Source organism: Siphateles boraxobius, unplaced genomic scaffold (genome assembly GCF_051911475.1).
Source record: "Siphateles boraxobius isolate OS27281-9 unplaced genomic scaffold, OSU_SipBor_1 30, whole genome shotgun sequence".
Lineage (NCBI taxonomy): Eukaryota > Metazoa > Chordata > Actinopteri > Cypriniformes > Leuciscidae > Siphateles > Siphateles boraxobius.
This window is the reverse complement of record NW_027508920.1, coordinates 6149652-6165157: the sequence shown is the minus strand read 5'-3', so window position 1 is coordinate 6165157 and position 15506 is coordinate 6149652. Positions and strand designations below refer to the sequence as shown.

Here is a 15506-nt window from a genome sequence, read left to right as displayed (position 1 = left end):
GCAGTTGCTAGGGTGTTCTGGGTGGTTGCTATGGTAAACTATCTATGAGTTTAAAAGTTCATAATGTGTATGAATTCATGAATATTCATAAGTGTATGAATTCATGAGTTTATAAGTGTATGAGATTATAAGGTATTTTGGGTTTTGGCTAAAGTGTTCTAGGTGGTTGCTAGGCAGTTGCTAGGCTATTTTGGGTGGTTGCTATGGTGTTGCTAGGGTGTTTTAAGGTATTTTGGGTGGTTGCTAGGGTGTTCTTGGTGGTTGCTATGGTGTTATATGCTATTTTGCGTGGTTGCTATGGTGTTGCTAGGGTGTTTTAAGGTATTTTGGGTGGTTGCTATGGTGCTACTAGGGTGTTGTAAGGTATTTTGGGTGGTTGCTAGCCAGTTGCTAGGGTGTTCTGGGTGGTTGCTATGGTGAACTATTTATGAGTTTAAAAGTTCATAAGTGTATGAATTCAGGAAAATTCATAAGTGTATGAATTCATGAGTTTATAAGTGTATGAGATAATAAGGTATTTTTAAGGTATTTTGGGTGGTTGCTAAAGTGTTCTAGGTGGTTGCTAGGCAGTTGCTAGGGTGTTCTGGGTGGTTGCTATGGTGTTCCAGGGTATTTTGGGTGGTTACTATGGTGTTGCTAGGGTGATTTAAGGTATTTTGGGTGGTTGCCAGGGTGTTCTGGCCGGTAGCTAGGCAGTTGCTAGGGTGTTCTGGGTGGTTGCCATGGTGTTGCTAGGGTGTTCTATGCTTTTTTTGATGGTTGCTATGGTGTTGCTAGGATGTTTTAAGGTATTTTGGGGGTTGCTAGGGTGTTCTGGGTGGTTGCTATGGTGTTGCTAGGGTGTTCCAGGGTATTTTGGGTGGTTGCTATGGTGTTGCTAGGGTGATTTAAGGTATTTTGGGTGGTTGCCAGGGTGTTCTGGCCGGTAGCTAGGCAGTTGCTAGGGTGTTCTGGGTGGTTGCCATGGTGTTGCTAGGGTGTTCTATGCTTTTTTTGATGGTTGCTATGGTGTTGCTAGGATGTTTTAAGGTATTTTGGGGGTTGCTAGGGTGTTCTGGGTGGTTGCTATGGTGTTGCTAGGGTGTTCTAGGGTATTTTGGTTGGTTGCTATGGTGTTGCTAGGGTGTTCTAGGGTATTTTTGTTGGTTGCTATGGTGTTGCTAGGGTGATTTAAGGTATTTTGGGTGGTTGCTAGGGTGTTCTGGGTGGTTGCTAGGCAGTTGCTATGGTGTTCTGGGGTTGCTATGCAGTTGCTAGGGTGTTCTAGCGCATTTTGGGTGGTTGCTATGGTGTTGCTAGGGTGTTTTAAGGTATTTTGGGTGGTTAGTATGGTGTTGCTAGGGTGTATTAAGGTATTTTGGATGGTTGCTAGGGTGTTTTGGGTGGTTGCTATGGTGTTGCTAGGGTGTTCTACGCTATTTAGGATGGTTGCTAGGTTGTTGCTAGGGTGTTGCTAGGGTGTTTTAAGGTATTTTGGGTGGTTGCTTGGGTGTTTTGGGTGGTTGCTAGGCAGTTGCTAGGGTGTTATGGGTGGTTGCTAGGCAGTTGCTAGGGTGTTATGGGTGGTTGCTAGGCAGTAGGCTATTTTGGGTGGTTGCTATGGTGTTGCTGGGATGTTTTAAGGTAATTGGGTGGTTGCTAGGGTGTTCTGGGTGGTTGCTATATTGTTGCTAGGGTGTTCTAGGGTATTTTGGTTGGTTGCTATGGTGTTGCTAGGGTTATTTAAGGTATTTTGGGTGGTTGCTAGGGTGTTCTGGGTGGTTGCTAGACTGTTGCTAGGGTGTTCTGGGGGTTGCTATGCAGTTGCTAGGGTGTTCTAGCGTATTTTGGGTGGTTGCTATGGTGTTTTAATGTATTTTGGGTGGTTACTATGGTGTTGCTAGGGTGTTTTAAGGTATTTTGGGTGGTTGCTAGTGTGTTCTGGGTGGTTGCTATTGTGTTGCTAGGGTGTTCTACGCTATATAGGATGGTTGCTAGGGTGTTGCTAGGGTGTTTTAAGGTATTTTGGGTGGTTGCTAGGCAGTTGCTAGGGTGTGCTGGGTGGTTGCTATGGTGTTGCTAGGGTGTTATGGGTGGTTGCTAGGCAGTTGCTAGGGTGTGCTGGGTGGTTGCTATGGTGTTGCTAGGGTGTTCTAGGCTATTTTGGGTGGTTGCTATGGTGTTGCTAGGGTGTTTTATGGTATTTTGGGTGGTTGCTTGGCAGTTTCTAGGGTGTTTTGGGTGGTTGGTATGGTGAACTATTTATGATTGAAAGTTCTTAAGTGTATGAATTTATGAAAATTAATAAGTGTATGAATTCATGAGTTTATAAGTGTATGAGTTTGTGTACGAGTTTGAGTTTATAAGTTTAAATGAGTAAGTTCAGAGTTTATTAATTTATGAGTTTGAGTTCATAAGTTTATGAATTCATGAGTTTATAAGTGTACGAGTTTATGAGTTCATAAGTTTAAATGAGTAAGAGTTCAGAGTTTATTCATTCATGAGTTTGAGTTCATAAGTGTATGAATTCATGAGTTCATAAGTGTATGAGTTTATACGTTTATGAATTCATGAGTTCATAAGCGTATGAATTCATGAGTTTATTAGTGTACGAGTTTATGAGTTTAGAGTTTATAAGTTTAAATGAGTAAGAGTTCAGAGTTTATTAATTTATGAGTTTGAGTTCATAAGAGTTTGAATTTCTGAGTTTATAAGTGTATGAGTTAAAGTTTAAATTAGTTGAAAGTTTAAATTAGTTTGAATTTTAAAGTAGTTTGAAGTTTAAATTAGTTTAAAGTATAGTTTGGAGTAATTTAAAGTTGCTAGGGTGTTTCTAGTGAGTTGCTTAGGTGTTTTGGGTGGTTGCTAAGGTATTTTGGGTGGTTGCTAGGGTGTTATGGGTGGTTGCTAGGTGGTTTCTAATGTAGTTTGGTTGGTTACTAGGGGTTTCTGGGTGGTTGTTAGGTTATTGCTAGGGTGTTCTGGGTGGTTGCTATGGTGTTGCTAGGGTGTTCTGAGGTATTTTGTGTGGTTGCTATGGTGTTGCTAGGGTGATTTAAGGTATTTTGGGTGGTTGCCAGGGTGTTCTGGCCGGTAGCTAGGCAGTTGCTAGGGTGTTCTGGGTGGTTGCCATGGTGTTGCTAGGGTGTTCTATGCTTTTTTTGATGGTTGCTATGGTGTTACTAGGATGTTTTAAGGTATTTTGGGGGTTGCTAGGGTGTTCTGGGTGGTTGCTATGGTGTTGCTAGGGTGTTCTAGGGTATTTTGGTTGGTTGCTATGGTGTTGCTAGGGTGTTCTAGGGTATTTTGGGTGGTTGCTATGGTGTTGCTAGGGTGATTTAAGGTATTTTGGGTGGTTGCTAGGGTGTTCTGGGTGGTTGCTAGGCAGTTGCTATGGTGTTCTGGGGTTGCTATGCAGTTGCTAGGGTGTTCTAGCGCATTTTGGGTGGTTGCTATGGTGTTGCTAGGGTGTTTTAAGGTATTTTGGGTGGTTAGTATGGTGTTGCTAGGGTGTATTAAGGTATTTTGGATGGTTGCTAGGGTGTTTTGGGTGGTTGCTTGGCAGTTTCTAGGGTGTTTTGGGTGGTTGGTATGGTGAACTATTTATGATTGAAAGTTCTTAAGTGTATGAATTTATGAAAATTAATAAGTGTATGAATTCATGAGTTTATAAGTGTATGAGTTTGTGTACGAGTTTGAGTTTATAAGTTTAAATGAGTAAGTTCAGAGTTTATTAATTTATGAGTTTGAGTTCATAAGTTTATGAATTCATGAGTTTATAAGTGTACGAGTTTATGAGTTCATAAGTTTAAATGAGTAAGAGTTCAGAGTTTATTCATTCATGAGTTTGAGTTCATAAGTGTATGAATTCATGAGTTCATAAGTGTATGAGTTTATACGTTTATGAATTCATGAGTTCATAAGCGTATGAATTCATGAGTTTATTAGTGTACGAGTTTATGAGTTTAGAGTTTATAAGTTTAAATGAGTAAGAGTTCAGAGTTTATTAATTTATGAGTTTGAGTTCATAAGAGTTTGAATTTCTGAGTTTATAAGTGTATGAGTTAAAGTTTAAATTAGTTGAAAGTTTAAATTAGTTTGAATTTTAAAGTAGTTTGAAGTTTACATTAGTTTAAAGTATAGTTTGGAGTAATTTAAAGTTGCTAGGGTGTTTCTAGTGAGTTGCTTAGGTGTTCTGGGTGGTTGCTAAGGTATTTTGGGTGGTTGCTAGGGTGTTATGGGTGGTTGCTAGGTGGTTTCTAATGTAGTTTGGTTGGTTACTAGGGGTTTCTGGGTGGTTGTTAGGTTATTGCTAGGGTGTTCTGGGTGGTTGCTATGGTGTTGCTAGGGTGTTCTGAGGTATTTTGTGTGGTTGCTATGGTGTTGCTAGGGTGTTTTAAGGTATTTTGGGTGTTTGCTCGGGTTTTCTGGGTGGTTGCTTTGGTGTTCTAGGGTATTTTGGGTGGTTGCTAGGGTGTTCCGGGTGGTTGTTAGGTGGTTGCTAGGGTGTTCTGGGTGGTTGCTATGGTGTTCTAGGGTATTTTGTGTAGTTGCTAGGGTGTTATGGGTGGTTGCTATGGTGTTGCTAGGGTGTTCTAGGTCATTTTGGGTGGATGCTATGGTGTTTTAAGGTATTTTGGGTGGTTGCTATGGTGTTCTGGGTGGTTGCTATGGTGTTGCTAGGGTATTTTGGGTGGTTCCTAGGTGTTGCTGGGGTGTTTTAAGGTATTTTAGGTGGTTGTTAGGGTGTTATGGGTGGTTGCTATGGTGTTGCTAGGGTGTTGTAGGGTATTTTGGGTGGTTGCTATGGTGTTGCTAGGGTGTTTTAATGTATTTTGGGATGTTGTAGGGTGTCATGGGTGGTTGCTATGGTGTTGCTATGGTGATTTAGGGGTTTTGGGTGGTTGCTAGGGTGTTCTGGGTGGTTGCTATGGTGTTGCTAGAGTGTTTTAGTAAGTTGTATGAATTTATGAAAAATTATAAGTGTAAATTCATTAGTTTATAAGTTTATGAGTTTATAAGTATATGGATTCATGAGTTTATAAGTGTATGAGTTTATACGTTTATGAATTCATGAGTTCATAAGTGTATGAATTCATGGGTTTATAAGTGTACGAGTTTAAGAGTTTTTAAGTTTAAATGAGTAAGAGTTCAGAGTTTATTCATTCATGAGTTTGTGTTCATAAGTGTATGAATTCATGAGTTCATAAGTATATGAGTTTATAAGTGTATGAGTTTATGAGTTTAGAGTTTATAAGTTTAAATGAGTCTAAGAGCTCAAGTTTAGAGTTTATTAATTTATTATGAGTTTAAGAGTTTAAGTGTAGATAGATAAGTGTCATAGATATATGAGTTTATTAGTTTAAATGAGTCTCAATGGCTCATGTAGTATATAGCAGGGGTTCTTAACCTTTTTGATGTCGGGGCCCAAATTTTACAGTACAAAGTGACCCAGGGCCCATTCAAATATTAGCACTGTATTGGTTTATTGATCTCACCATTGGTTTGATTTGTATTCAATAACTAAATGAAATCCACTTGCAGTTTAACAGGTTATTGTGTATGTAAACCTGCACATAGGCTACAACAAGATGCAAAACACACAACAATTCATGGAACAAATCAATCTGCATCAAGAACAAATTTAAAGGCTCAAGTCAGGCATATTAGCGTAACTAGTGCTGGACAATTAATCGTATCACAATCGCGATGTCAAGCCAATGCGATTATATGACGCAAAATGCTGCGATTTTATATGAAATAAACAAATAGGGCTATTAACGCAATTAACGCAGCATCTGTTATTTTTGTCATCCTTTGGCTAGTGTTACATGATCCCGCTCTTATTCGTACGAATGCTTTTGAACCATTCATGCACGACAAGACAAAAGAGAATTTGCTGAATCACTTGAATCATTGCCTGTGAATGTCACTGCCTGTGAAAATGTATATAAATAAAAATAAAAACAATAAAATGTGTTGCTAAAATAAATAAATTCGAAATAATATTTTTCAAAATAAATAAGTTGTAAATTAAAATTTAAATAAAGTGTGTTGTAAACTTCTTCCTTCTTCAGTGTAGAAAAACTCAGAAGCGAAAACCAGGAGACTTATTTAAGCAGGATTCTTTATTTGCTGTAGTCTGCTTAGTACACAAGTCAAGTCAAGTCTAGTCTAACTAAGGCAGTATACATTGAGGTCATATATACATTTCAAGGGGGAGGGATTACATTGTGATGAACAAAGCATGTAAATGAGCTGAGACAACGAGAACAGGAAAAGCCTAGCCGTCTCGTACTGAGATGGGAGAGTCAGGAATATCCCGCTGGGAACCCCTACCGTTTGCAGAGATTTCCTGGTCTCATGTAGTTTATATACATTTCAAGGGGGAGTGATTACATTGTGATGAACAAAGCATGTAAATGAGCTGAGACATGAGAACAGGAAAGGCATAGACTTCTCGAGATGAGATGAGACAAATGGTCTCAGTAATAAAATAACAGGTGTTCAAACTTGCTCACCATGACTCTTCACCCGATAAACAACGAGAACAGGAAAAGCCTAGCCTTCTCGTACTGAGATGGGACAGTCAGGAATATCCCGCTGGGAACCCCTACCGTTTGCAGAGATTTCCTGGTCTCATAATTTCTAAACTTTCTCAATATAAAATACTATTGTATTGGAAATCTAAATTAAACATTTAAATAAATTTGTAATCCTACAAGTGCAAATGAAAAAATATAGCTTTATAATCTGCAAAATAGTTTGATAATTGTTTCAGCAGTCTACATTTTTGGATAGTAGAACCTGAAGTTGCTCTTCATAGCTGTTATAAATGAACAATAACAATCACAACAGTCCAATTTGAACAAGCTACAACTCCCTATTTATGTTCCCCTCTTAATGAGACACTTGGGCCTGCTTCACAGATATTATCAGATCCAGCCTGGGTGGAATGGGGGAAAGGCTCACTCTCAGAGTAGCCTCCAGTGTTGGCATTACTGCCACTAGTGGTGGGATGGTGCATTGTAACGGCTGTTTCACACCGCAAGCGTGAGCGGCGCTTGAGCAGTGCGTCAGCGTAACTGCATCGTCACTGCAGCGGCAGACACGCGAGAGTATTCACACTGGAAGCGTTTGTAGCCTACAGTGTCACAGTAGCGGCTCCAAAGCGACATATAAGCGAACAATTATTTACAAAGACAACTATACATTTGATTTTAGAAGTTGGTAAACCATATAAATGTCAGTAAACAACAAAACAACCAAGAAAACAGCTCCAATCTTGTCGTTTCAGTCATAGCATATTTTCAATAGGTTTACAAGAATGCAAACTTCGCAGATAAAGCACACACACACACACACAAAACCGCACACTCGGGTTTGATTTGGGTTGTGCTAGCCTATGTAGCTGTCTGTGTATTTCATTAAAACTAAAAGAAAGTTTTTATATAATATTTTCTGGCTATTTTACTTTAGGTTTTTTAGTTTTTTACAATACACCATACTTTCACCCAAACTGAATTTGCCTTTATTCCTTGCCTTTTTTGCCTACTCTAGTTCTTGTTAAAACTCACTAGACATGCTTATTCTGTGCATTTTGGGGACTTTTTGTGTGAAATCAAATTTATTTTGTCCATCAAAAGTGTGCTTTCACTTTAATGGAGCGTGAGCAGCACAGCAAAAATAGACTCGGCGCCGAATCCCCCGCTTCACTGCTGCACACGCGACGGCCTGCTTGACGCTCACGCGCTGCTCCTGCTCGCAGTGTGAATGCACTCATTGATTAACATGCAAGCCGAAAAAAATACCCGCTGCTCACGTGCCGCTTACGCTTGCGGTGTGAAGCGGCCGTAACTGTCTCATGGATAACAGTGGTCATTCTGGTGTCTTCAATTGATAAATAGTTTGGTCCCGCAGCCCTCGCGGCCCACAGGTGAAAAATGGAAAGTTAGTTGCGGCCCTCCAGGTGGCGCTCGCGGCCCAAGCGTGCCCTATGGTTAAGAATAGGTGGTATATAGAATGGCAGTTTGATTCAGTCTAGGGCCTCAAGGAGTTTAGATTTGAATTTTTGACAGTTGGGGAGTTTGAAAATCTGAACATTCCGCCATGTTAAGTCAATGGGATTTTTTCCGAGTTTGATCGTCATTTTTAGGAAAACCGTAAGTCCGATCAGTTAGAAAAGATATAGTATACCGAGTCAGAACAGTTTGAGTGTCTGTGCCGAGTTTGGAGTATGTGGAGTTAAAGCTCTAGGAGGAGATAGAGTTGTAAATTTTTGACAGAATAATAATAATAACTAGAATGTACATTTCCCGAAGAAAATGTGAAGTGGTGCTTGCAGTTGCAAAACTCGCCACTCGGTTGCTAGGGCGTAGCTAGGCGGTTGCCAGGGTATTCTGGGTGGTTGCTATGGTGTTGCTAGGCGGTTGCTAGGGTGTTCTGGGTGGTTGCTAGGGTGTTGCTAGGCAGTTGCTAGGGTAGTTGCTATGGTGTTGCTAGGAGGTTGCTAGGGTATTCTGGGTGGTTGCTAGGGTGTTGCTAGGCGGTTGCTATTGTGTTCTGGGTGGTTGCAATGGTGTTGCTAGGCGGTTGCTAGGGTATTCTAGGTGGTTGCTAGGGTGTTGCTAGGCGGTTGCTAGGGTGTTCTGGTGGTTGCTAGGGTGTTCTGGGTGGTTGCTAGGGTGTTGCTAGGCGGTTGCTAGGGTGTTCTGGTTGTTGCTAGGGTGATCTGGGTGGTTGCTAGGTGGTTGCTAGGGTGTTCTGGGTGGTTGCTATGGTGTTGCTAGGCGGTTGCTAGGGTATTCTACTGTTCGGACGCTCTCGCTTACTGCTCCGCGCTTTGCTCTATTGCTTTTATATTTCTATATTTTATCTCCTTTTATCACCTAATTTTAACTTCAGCGAATCAGCACAGTGCTCAAACGTTTGGATTACTACAAAAAAAAAGCAGAATTATTTTATTCAACCAGCCTCCCACTGAAAGCTTACATTCCGGGGAAGAGAAAACAAAACTGGATAAGAAAATGCCTCCTCTGGAATCTACTTGCTGCTCCAACTGCCACAGACTTTTACAAAGGATTGCAATTCTTGAAACAAAGTTAATTGCGGGACCACCAAACCAGACGGAACACACAACAGAGCTTCGTCATGGACGTCCTCAGCATACAGCCGGTGAGTCCCATGAATCTAGTGCTTCTCGACGGGCCATACTGAGTGTAGAGAAACAAGCCGATCGTTTTACTAATCGATGGCACAAACAGGGTGCGAGACCCAAAGGCACTCGCGACATCAGATTGTCACGAGCATCACATATTACTGCAGTAGCATCCTCTACCCCAAATACGGCTCTGACAAGGACTGCAAACACTGGTCTCCTACCACCGCCTATACATCTTGAGAACAGATTTGAAGTATTAATGAATGAGGAATCCCCAAATTTGATGAATGTGATCACACACAGACAGAATCAGCCAGTAGCTAACACTGATGCTAACTGGGGCTCAAGGTCGAGCAGACAGCGGCACTCAGCTCACAGTGCAGCCGAGCCCAGGACTCTGATAGTGGGCGACTCCGTAATCAGAAACATTAATAGCAGGGATACAACAACGTGCTGCCTTCCACAAGCAACAACATCTGATGTAAACAGGGAACTTCAGAACATTCTGATGAAACATAAGACTGCAAATCGACTCATCATTCATGTGGGGAAGAATGATATTCATAAAGAGCAGTCGGAACTTCTTAAAAAGGATTTCAATGAACTTTTTGAAACACTTAAAAGACTGAAAGTTCAAACATTCATCAGTGGACCACTCCCAGCAAGAGGAACAAACAGGTTTTCACGGTTGCTTGGGCTTAATACATGGCTGCAAAAAACCTGCAATATAAAAGGAGTGAACTTTATTGACAACTTCAATCTTTTCTGGAGTCAGAGGCAACTGTTTCAACAGGATGGCCACCACCCAAACAAACTTGGTTCAAGAGTGCTAAAGGACAATATCTACTTCTCCCTCCGTCATCCTTCTGCAATGTGTGCCAATCCACTCAACCTGAATGGCACACACACACCTGGATACAGTATGAATGACCACAGGATTTCACTTCAGCCCCTGAATGGACATGCGGTTGACACATCACACAAGGACAGTGATAACACCACTCAGCCACAACAACCTCTGCTCACGGACACAATCTCAGCTGAGCCCTGCCCACAGAGCTCACCACAGACAGACTGTGACATACCAGCACTGCTCCAATATACAGCACCCAAGGACGACTTTCTGGAAAACAGCCAGGGAAACCAGGACAGCATATTACAGCCTCCAATAACACCAGAGCAAAAATCACTCTCACCGGAAACATTATCACTCTCTCCAGCATCTCCACTTCTGTCCTTCTCAGAGAAAATGGAACAACTGGTGCATGCTGGAACTAGACTATCCCACTCTTTTGCTGCGAGCCCCCAGATACCAACCAAAAAACGCCAGGCCCCACAACCACCAAAGCCTACGGGCCCAGCTCGCCCTCTCCCTCCCCCTGTGAGAGCTCTTCGGCCTCTGCCACAGCGCCAGGGCCCACACCCTCCTCCGGCGGCTCGAGGTGAACCAAAAACAACTGATACCAGCTCTCAGTGATATGTGTCGGGTCCCCGCTATGATAACAATAACTTTCTCAAATATTTACAGAACAAGCGGGAACCCAGTGTGCCTGTATCTTTTTCTATTGCTGTTCGATTACATGATAGAAAGTCTAAGGCCTTCAAAAGCCGTACAGCAAACCCATCTAATCTGGTGCCTATTACACGACATACCAAGATTGCTGTGGGGACAAAAAGTAAGACTGTTAAGTTAGCACTTTTAAACATCCGCTCACTTAAAAATAAATCACTTTAAGTCAACGACTTAATAACCACATACAACCTGGATTTTATGTTGCTAAATGAAACTTGGCTAGAAGAAAGTTGCAGTGCAACAGTCCTCAATGAAACAGCCCCTCCTAACTTTACTTTTATGAGTGTCTGCAGAGCTGTCAGAAGAGGCGGAGGTTTAGCTGCTCTTTATAAAGATGTCTATCAATGTAAGCAAATATCATTTGGGAATTACCCGTCTTTCGAATATCTGGGTATTGTGTTAAAAGGTGCTCCACGCATTTTACTTATTATTGTTTACAGGCCTCCAAAATACTCTCCAGCTTTTGCTGAGAACTTAACAGAACTGTTATCAACAATTTCCTCAGAGTTTGACTGCTTTGCCATTGCTGGAGATTTTAACATCCACATAGATAATGCAGAAAACAATATGGCAAAAGAAATCAAAACTGTTTTAAAAACTTTCGATCTGACTCAGCATGTACATGGAGCCACACATAATCGTGGACACACTCTAGATTTACTTATCAGTAAGGGTCTAAACATTTCATCAATTGTTATTAAGGATGTAGCACTGTCTGATCATTTTTGTATTTTCTTTGATATATTGATCTCTCCTGCCATTGAAGCTAGATCTGTGTCTGTCAAGAAGAGATGCTTAAATGAGAACACTAGTGTACTATTTATGAAGGCTATATCTTTAACACCAAGCATATCTGCTGACTCTGTTGAATTTTCTCCTTGATTCTTTTAACTCAAAAGTTAAGAGTGTAATTGATGATATTGCTCCTGTGAAAGTCAGGAAGAAGAGTGGCAGACAAAAAGCACCTTGGAGAAACTCAACAGCAGTGCAAAATATGAAAAGACAATGCAGAAAAGCAGAGCGCATGTGGCGGAAGACAAAACTTGTAGTCCATTATAACATCTACAAAGACAGCATCCATGCTTTCAATAAGGAACTAAGCAAAGCTAGAGAGACTTTTTTCTCGAATATTATAAACAGCAATATAAACAACACGCGCACTCTTTTTGCTACTGTAGAGAGACTGACAAACCCCCCAAGCCAGATTCCCAGTGAAATGCTCTCAGTGAGAAAGTGCAGTGAGTTTGCTTCTTTCTTCTCTGAGAAAATCAATAATATCAGAAAGGTGATCAGCTCATCCTTGAGTTGCGCTGGTGTCAGGCAGATCAGACAACAGCACGAGAAAGTAGCCACTATGTCTGATTTCGAAGAAATTGATGGCAAAATTTTGGAAGAAACCGTACAGCAACTAAAAACATCAACCTGCGCCCTTGATGCACTTCCCACATCTTTTTTCAAAAATGTGTTACACAGCTTAGAAGCAGATCTCCTAGAAGTGGTAAATGCCTCACTTCTCTCTGGGAGTTTTCCGACCTCCCTGAAAACTGCTGTTGTCAAGCCCCTCCTGAAAAAGAGCAATCTGGATAAGACCATATTAAACAACTATAGAACGATCTCAAATCTTCCTTTCATAGGCAAGATCATTGAAAAAGTTGTCTTCAATCAGCTGAACAAATTCTTAAGCTCGAATGGATACTTTGACCATTTTCAATCTGGTTTCCGACCGCACCACAGTACAGAGACCGCGCTCATAAAGATAATAAATGATATTCGCTTAAATACTGATACAGGCAAATTATCAGTGCTGGTACTACTCGACCTCAGTGCTGCATTTGACACTGTCGATCACAAAATACTTCTTGACAGGCTGGAAAACTGGGTCGGGCTTTCTGGGATAGTCCTAAAATGGTTCAGGTCATACTTAGGAGGCAGAGGTTATTATGTGAGTATAGGAGACCATAAGTCTGAGTGGACATCCATGACATGCGGAGTCCCTCAAGGCTCAATTCTTGCGCCACTCCTATTCAACCTGTACATGCTCCCAATGAGCCAAATAATGAGAAAGAACCAAATCGCTTACCATAGCTATGCAGACGATACACAGCTCTACTTATCCCTATCGCCTAACGATTACAGCCCCATTGACTCCCTTTGCCAATGCATTGATGAAGTAAACAATTGGATGTGCCAAAACTTTCTTCAGTTAAACAAAGACAAAACTGAAGTCATTGCGTTTGGAAACAAAGATGAAGTTCTCAAGGTGAACGCATACCTTCAGTCTAGGGGTCAAACAACTAAAAATCAAGTCAGGAATCTAGGTGTGTCTCTGGAGTCAGACCTTAGTTTCAGTAGTCATGTCAAAGCAATAACTAAATCAGCATATTATCACCTGAAAAATATTGCAAGAATTAGATGCTTTGTTTCCAGTCAAGACTTAGAAAAACTTGTGCATGCTTTCATCACCAGTAGGGTGGATTATTGTAATGGACTTCTCACTGGCCTTCCCAAAAAGACCATAAGACAATTGCAGCTCATACAGAACGCTGCTGCTAGGATTCTGAGCAGAACCAGAAAATATGAACACATCACACCAGTCCTCAGGTCTTTACACTGGCTGCCAGTTACATTTAGGATTGATTTTAAAGTATTATTACTGGTATATAAATCATTCAATGGCCTAGGACCTCAATACATTGCAGATATGCTCAGTGAATATAAACCCAACAGATCACTCAGATCATTAGGATCACATCGGCTAGAAATACCAAGGGTTCACTCTAAGCACGGCGAGTCTGCTTTTAGCTACTATGCCAGCCGCAGCTGGAACCAGCTTCCAGAAGAGATCAGATGTGCTCCTACAGTAGTCACATTCAAATCCAGACTCAAAACACATCTGTTTAACTGTGCATTTACTGAATGAGCACTGTGCCACTGTTCGTCCGACTGTTTGCACTGTATTTTATTTTATGTTTTAATTATTCTGATTTCTGTATTTTATCTTTTATTCTAAACTGTTTTAATTATTCTGATTTCTTTTGATTATTTTAATTTCTTCTATGTAAAGCACTTTGAATTACCATTGTGTATGAAATGTGCTATATAAATAAACTTGCCTTGCCTTGCCTATTCTGGGTGGTTGCTATGGTGTTGCTAGGCGGTTGCTAGGGTGTTCTGGGTGGTTGCTAGGGTGTTGCTAGGCAGTTGCTAGGGTGTTGCTATGGTGTTGCTAGGAGGTTGCTAGGGTATTCTGGGTGGTTGCTAGGGTGTTGCTAGGCGGTTGCTATGGTGTTCTGGGTGGTTGCAATGGTGTTGCTAGGCGGTTGCTAGGGTATTCTGGGTGGTTGCTAGGCGGTTACTAGAGTGTTCTGGGTGGTTGCTAGGGTGTTGCTAGGCGGTTGCTAGGGTATTCTGGGTGGTTGCTGGGGTGTTCTGGTGGTTGCTAGGGTGTTCTAGGTGGTTGCTATGGTGTTGCTAGGCGGTTGCTAGGGTATTCTGGGTGGTTACTAGGGTGTTGCTAGGCGGTTGCTAGGGTGTTCTGGGTGGTTGCTAGGGTGTTGCTAGGCAGTTGCTAGGGTGTTCTGGATAGTTGCTCTGGTGTTGCTAGGCGGTTGCTAGGGTGTTGCTAGGCGGTTGCTAGGGTGTTCTGGGTGGCTGCTAGGGTGTTGCTAGGCAGTTGCTAGGGTGTTCTGGATAGTTGCTATGGTGTTGCTAGGCAGTTGCTAGGGTATTCTGGGTGGTTGCTATGGTGTTGCTAGGCGGTTGCTAGGGTGTTCTGGGTGGTTGCTAGGCAGTTGCTAGGGAATTCTAGGTGGTTGCTATGGTGTTGCTAGGCGGTTGCTAGGGTGTTCTGGGTAGTTTCTATGGTGTTGCTAGGCGGTTGCTAGGGTGTTCTGGTTGGTTGCTAGGGTATTGTAGGTGGTTGCTATGGTGTTCTGGGTGGTTGCTAGGCGGTTGCTAGGGTGTTCTAGGTGGTTGCTAGGGTGTCACTAGTCGGTTGCTATGGTATTTGGGGTGGTTGCTAGGACGTTGCTAGGCGGTTGCTAGGGTAATCTGGGTGGTTGCTAGGGCGTTGCTGGGTGGTTGCTACGGTGTCCTGGGTGGTTGCTAGGCGGTTGCAAAGGTGTTCTGGGTGGTTGCTAGGGCGGTGCTAGGCAGTTGCTAGGGTGTTCTGGGTGGTTGCTAGGGTGTTGCTAGGCAGTTGCTAGGGTGTTCTGTATAGTTGCTATGGTGTTGCTAGGCAGTTGCTATGGTATTAGGGGTGGTTGCTAGGGCGTTGCTAGGCGGTTGCTAGGGTAATCTGGGTGGTTGCTAGGGCATTGCTAGGTGGTTGCTACGGTGTCCTGGGTGGTTGCTAGGCGGTTGCAAAGGTGTTCTGGGTGGTTGCTAGGGCGTTGCTAGGGTGTTCTGGGTGGTTGCTAGGCTAATCTGGGTGGTTGCTATGGTGTTACTAGGTGGTTGGTAGTTGTCAAAGATGGTTACTGTTGAGTTTGTAGCATTTTATTGGCATGATTTAGCGCTTAGGTAATCGATATTAGCATATAGCTATTCACTGCTAGCATGTGTAGCATGTAGCAAGTCCTGTTTGCTAGCATGAGTCAAAAGAGCCAACCCCCATCTCTATACGATGTTCTGATGCAGAGATATCGGTCTTGCAAAACGGTTGCTAGGGTACTCTGTTTGGTTGCTAGGGAGTGGCTTGGCAGCTGCCAATCATGAAGCTCCAAAGTCAATGTGAATGTATAAACCAACCCCCATCTATATACGATGTTTAGATGCAGAGATATAGGTCTTGCA

General features: G+C 42.2%; 1 protein-coding gene and 1 long non-coding RNA gene across 2 annotated transcripts in view; both read left to right on the top strand.

Moving 5' to 3' along the window:
- The window catches only part of cox4i1 (cytochrome c oxidase subunit 4I1), a 209859-nt gene that overhangs the window by 130623 nt on the left and 63730 nt on the right, over positions 1-15506 (top strand). The gene's annotated exons all lie outside the window — the stretch shown is intronic.
- On the top strand, positions 2911-4398 carry LOC143757415 (uncharacterized). Its single transcript, XR_013210510.1, has 2 exons — positions 2911-3006; positions 4285-4398. It is a non-coding gene; the product is annotated as an uncharacterized LOC143757415 (long non-coding RNA).